This window comes from Gallus gallus, chromosome 8 (assembly GCF_016699485.2).
Source record: "Gallus gallus isolate bGalGal1 chromosome 8, bGalGal1.mat.broiler.GRCg7b, whole genome shotgun sequence".
In the NCBI taxonomy this organism is placed as follows: domain Eukaryota; kingdom Metazoa; phylum Chordata; class Aves; order Galliformes; family Phasianidae; genus Gallus; species Gallus gallus.
The window spans coordinates 12252143-12257609 of record NC_052539.1 but is presented as its reverse complement, the minus strand read 5'-3'; the positions used below and the strand labels follow the sequence as shown (position 1 = coordinate 12257609).

Here is a 5467-nt window from a genome sequence, read left to right as displayed (position 1 = left end):
CTGCGGAGGCAAAGGAGAGGACGGACGGTGAGCACACGCGTAGCTCCCTTTGCTCCTCGCCTCGCTGGGGGCGAAGGCTTGCAGGCAGGGCGGGGGGACATAAATCAAAGTAAGGCTGAGTTTACCTGGTGATTGCCTGGCGTCTCCCCCTGAGCTTCTCCAGCATCCTATTCCCTAGCTGTATGCTCCATCAGTTCTCTCTGGGAGCTCGCAAGAGATGTCACACACGGCAACAGATTCCTGTAGAAGAGACGCACTGTTAAGCACACAAATATTACAAATCTGTTTGCATAGGTGGGCTTGGAAGAGCTCCGATAAAGCAGCAGCCACGCCTGAGAGACTTTTCATCTGGGCTTTGGAAACACATTTTACAAGTCTTGGCTCTCGGTGGGCTGCCGAGAGCAGGCAGGGCGGAAAGCAAAGCGGTGAAGAGAGAGAAAAATCAAAGAAAGAAAAAGCGGAGGCTCCGAGCTCGGCAGAGACGCTGCTCCCCGGGCCTCCCACCGCCGCCAGCACCGCTCCGAGAGCGCTCCGGACCCGGGCCCGGCCCCGCTGTGCCCGCGCAGCCCCGAGCGGGGCCGCCCCCGCGCCCACCTGCGAAGGACGAACCGGGAGAGAAACCCGAACGGGGGAAGTTCAGTCCGAACCGCGCCCGCGGCTCTGCCGCCCCCCGGAGCCGCTCCCGCAGCAGCAGCGCTCGTACTTGGGGGAGGCGGGAGGGGGAAGCTTTGTCTGGTGATCTGCAGCGGCGATAATAAACGTTTATTGTTCTCCAACTAAATAGAAAGGATCTCTGCAACGTCACGGCACGGCACGCTTCGCCTGGTGGTGAGGAACTTCTCCGTCTGATCTCAGCCCAGCTCCCTGCGCTAGGGACGGCTCCGGCGTGAGTGACGGGAGGGGGACGGGAGCTGGCGGTGCGCGCTCAGAGCCGCGCTAACGGGGGGACTCGCGCCCCCCAGGCACCGCGCGGCGCGCACAGCTCATCGCACAGCTCTCAACGCGCAGCGCCCCGCGACCGCCCGGCTGCTCTTTGGGTTCCGAATGGAACTGCCACCCGGTGCAGCCTTGTACTCCCCGTTCCTTCCTCAACACGAGCTCTTGGCTACCTTGCCATAATACCACTATAGTCCCCCCCGAAAAGCTACGAGAGGACAGCATTTGTTTGCGTGAATTTGAAAGAAAGGAAAAAAACAAAGAGAAACAAGAATACCTTGATAGCCAAAATGCCTTAAATAAATAATAACAAAAAATCCAGCTCCCTCTCCTCTATTTTAATCTCATTTTAGGCGCACTTTCCTATATTTCTCCAACATAGCAGGCTTTGAAGTTACGTTTGAAATGGCACCTAGAAAGTAAATAACAAACACTGCAATTTTCCCCGCTGTGCAACTGAACGCTGTGGCCCCATTCCTAGCGGTAGAACTAAAAGAACCGATTCGGCGGGTTTTCTTTAACTTGAACAAAAGCCGTTTGAAAAAGTAAAATACACCGAGTCGTGGCAAAAGCGCTCTACAATGATCCACCTAGACTGGTATTCTCCGAAATCTGGAGGCGCTCCACATATGCATCAAGAATTAGGCAGAAATCCAAACTTTACGGTTTTTTTTTTTTTTTTGAAAGAAAAAAAAATAATAAAGAACACGGTCCTCGCGGAAAAGAAGCCCCGCGCGGTTCCAGCCTTACCCTAGTTCTGTCCATCCTACGCCGCCCTTCCCTTTCCTGTAAACATCCCCCCGCGAACACGGCACCGAAACTTCCCCGCTCCCCTCCTCAGCGCCGCACCCACCGCCGGCGGGCCTTCAGCACCCGCCGCCCGGACAGCTCCTCGCCCCTCCGGGTTCCGCCGCCGCCCAGCGCTCCCCGGCGCGCGGACACGCCCGCTCCGGGCACGCTCAGCACGCGGAGGGGCACTCCGGCGCGCTGCCCACCTCGCCCCGCCGCATGCGGGCAGTGCCCGTGGCGGCGCGCCGCGCGTTAAATACCTTTGTTCGGCGGCTCCCGATAGCCATGTTTATCGGCGTGGCCGCCCCGCTCCCCGCCGCCAGAGCCCGGAGCCCGAGAGAAGGGCCCCGGGGGCACCGCCACCGCCCCTGCCGTGCCCGGGGAGCGGGGGACTGGAAGCAGGGGAGCGAATGGGGGGAATTAAACAATTAAGCTGCCAGGAGTGAAGCTCGGGTTTGCCACGCAAAGCGAATTTCAGAGGGGGGAATATCGATCCCATCCGTCAACAGAGAGCCGCGATGTCTCCCCATGCGAGAAATGGTCCTGATTTTTTTTTTTCGGGGGGGGGGGGGGGGGGGCATGGTAAGGGGTGGGGTGGGGGGGGCGTGAAAAAAGAAAAAAAAAAGAAAGAAAAATTGAAAGAATAAAGGAAGGAAGAAAACATTAATCCTGTCTTAAAGGCAGCTCTTTTTAAAATCGCCGGGAGCTTGCTTTATTCGCCACCTACCCGAGTAACCACCAGAAATCCACTTCTAGTGAAGCGCTTACCCTTTAAATCCAGGTTTCGAGCAGAACTCCAACCGTGTGTAAAACCGGGGAGTCATCTGACGTGCGCTGGGGACGGGCTCCGGGAGGCAGAAGCTGCTCCCTCCCGGCGCCGGATTAGCACGGATCCACCCGGGCAGGACCCGGCGCCTCCACGGCCGCGGCTCGCTGCATTCGCACCTCGGCGGCTGCTCTCGCTTCCCGTGTCCCCGGCGGTCGCCTCTCAGCTGAATGTGGGCTTCCAGAAAAGGAGTCGGGGGGGAGAGGAGGGAAAAAAAATCGTCTAATGCAATCAAATCGATCTGATCTACACCATCTGTCGCCTGCCACTACACACAAGCGTTAAAATAGGAAAACGGGAGACACTGACAGCTCAGGAAGGTTGTTCTGCAGAGTTCATTTTTAGCAGAGCATAATTGGGTATGGACAGCATACAGTTACCAAAGCTGCTGTTAACCATCCAGTAGAGGATCCCAAACATGCTAATGGTGGATTAATTGAGGAAGATCTGACGTGCAAGCCTCATAGTCTCTTATTCATGACTTCCCAACGGGAAAGGACCAATGCCGTGTGGGACTATGGTAACGCAGAGTCAAAGAGCTGCTAAGAAAATGGCTCTGTGTTCATAGCACTTCTCTCTGATAACAAACATATGTCGACCAGAACCGTTTAGCAGGATAGGGGAAATGAAATTTCCTTAGCCGAGGTTAGCAATTCCCATCGCATGCACTTAAAGACAAGTAAAAAATGGACTGCGGGTCTGAGATGCTTTCAAGTGCTGGTCCCGGGGTTCGCAGCCAGTGAAAGCAGACGGCTACTGACCAGACGGGGGCTTAAACCCCAAATCCCTGCCTCTTCACTTTGACCAAAGTGCATCCATAGCAGTCCCTAAACATGCGACGCTGCTAATTTCATCAGGAATGACGCAAGGTCTTTTTAATGCCAGGAACCCTTTTGACTTTTTCCAGCGGGAATTGCTTTTGGGCAAGACATTTCCGATCACTGAAATTTGACATAATCTCAGATAAATATGATTGGGGGGGAGGGGAGGGGGGGGGGAGAGAAGGGGGCGGCGAGTTGGGAAGAGACGGAGTGTGCATCCAGACCTGCAATCACCCCTGCTGTCAACACTCCGATTTGCTCGCGTTTGCGTCTTTCCTGAATAATGAGGTTATAGAGATGTATATGTAATTATTAAAGCAGTATATGCACACGAGCCGCAGACGTCTACGGCTGTCGTGTCTGCACAGGCAGAAAGGGAGACAAAGTACGCCCGTCGGGGTGCGCCTTTCCGCTCCCTAACAGCTCCCCTGCCGAGGGGGGACGCGCTGCCGGGGGACGCCCCTAGCCGAAGCCCCCGCCCCCAGCCCCGTGCCAGGCGCTGTCCGCCCGCCCGGTGCTGCACGGCGGCGGCCCGGCCCCGCGGCGTAGACAATGGGCACGCGCGAGGCGCCGGGCTGCTGCGTCCCGCTCGGCAGCGTCCTGCCGAGAACCGCAAGTCGGGGAAGCTCTCGTCCGTTGCCACCTCGCCCAGATGATTAGTGGAGAGCGATAAAGGCGCTGATACAAATCCAAACAGCTGATGTAAATGTGGTAGTAAACAATTAATGTTTAGGGTTATTCTGGAGTTAACCGCGTGCCTCTCCTGGAAATTTGTGTTAATCTCTTTAGAATAAATCCAACGGTTATGAATTAGATTAGCCTTGAAAACGTAGCCTAAAGACAAATCAAACAATTTACCAGTTCTTTTGTTTCAATATACATTAATTAAGTGCCGCTGCCTACCTACACAGTGTTCTTGGGTCCCGGCCACGGGGCCGAGCCTGGAGCTTCGCTGCCTTTTGTCAGCATTTGCGTCCAACTATTGCCCTCTGCAGGTCAAGTCCTCGCCGAGCTGCGTGCGGCAGGAAGGGGCTGCCGGGCCCCGCGCCCCAGGCCCCCTTCCCAGAACTGGTCCGACTTCTCTTGGGATCGATTCTTCCCCGCGAGGCTTGGATGTGCTTCTCCAGCGGGGGCACGGGGTGGCACGTTGCGCTGCTCGGCCGCCCTGCAGCCCCTTTTCCAACCCCGGCCAGAAGAGATGAAGACAGAAAAGGCAAGGTGCCACTCCGAAGACACCTTGTTTTCTTGCTCTCCTCCCCATCAGGGAGTCATAAGACTATGGGAAGCTTCCCATTCAAGGCCTGAGCTTTCCCCGGTTCACCTTAGGAACAAGGCAAGATCAGAGCACCAAGTAGGGCTGAGCTGGTGCCAGCACCAGGGACCACGCCCTACCACCTCCAGGCAGGCAACTTTCCCACCAGATGCAGCTGAACAGTTTGTCCCTCCAACTCTGAGGAAGCCAGGGGCCAAGGCTGTGAAGGGGCACTCTGCAGCAGACCCCCACCTGCCCAAAGGGGACAGAGGCAACTTTCAGCAATGCTACTACCCAGAACGGTTTGTCATCCCTTACACAGTGATGCACAAAATGCTCTACCGTAGGAAAAAAAAAAAAAAAAAAGCCACAAACAAACAACGTTTACACGATCTAATTATTGTTGCTTAGAATTCAGGAGTTTCAGATCCAAAATAAACAAACAACAACAACAAAAATCACAGCTCCCTCTTCTTCCCCCAGTAAGTGAACAGAGATGTTCAACGACTCCCTTTCTTCCCCTCACTCTGCTTGCTACCCGGGGTAACACCGCTCACATGGGCTTTGCAGCCCCCACAGGCGGAACCGCGGCCGCTCCGCCCGCGCCCCTCCGCTCTGGGCACCCAGGGCCGCCACTGTGGCTCCGAACCCGACGGGCTGCCACTAGGACCGCCGCGGACAGATCCCGGCCCTGCCGCAGCCTGCCCGGGGATAGAGCGGCCCCGAGCTGCCGCAGAGCCCGACAGGCGGCGGCCTTTTGTCTCTCCGTCACCGCCGCCGCCTCGCCCTGCCCGCATCGCCCCGGGGTCACGGCGACCTCGCTCCTCCCGGCCCGGCGCGGCC

At 56.7% G+C, this 5467-nt stretch overlaps 1 long non-coding RNA gene across 2 annotated transcripts in view; it reads right to left on the bottom strand.

Moving 5' to 3' along the window:
- LOC121113423 overlaps positions 1-3133 on the bottom strand; it is a 41128-nt gene extending 37995 nt beyond the window's left edge. For both annotated transcript variants that reach the window (XR_006940021.1, XR_005861929.2), the window contains exons 1-2: positions 2494-3133; positions 126-240 (exon numbers count right to left, since the gene is read on the bottom strand). This is a non-coding gene — a long non-coding RNA (uncharacterized LOC121113423). The remainder of the gene's footprint in view (positions 1-125; positions 241-2493) is intronic.
- Positions 3134-5467: the final 2334 nt, after the last annotated feature.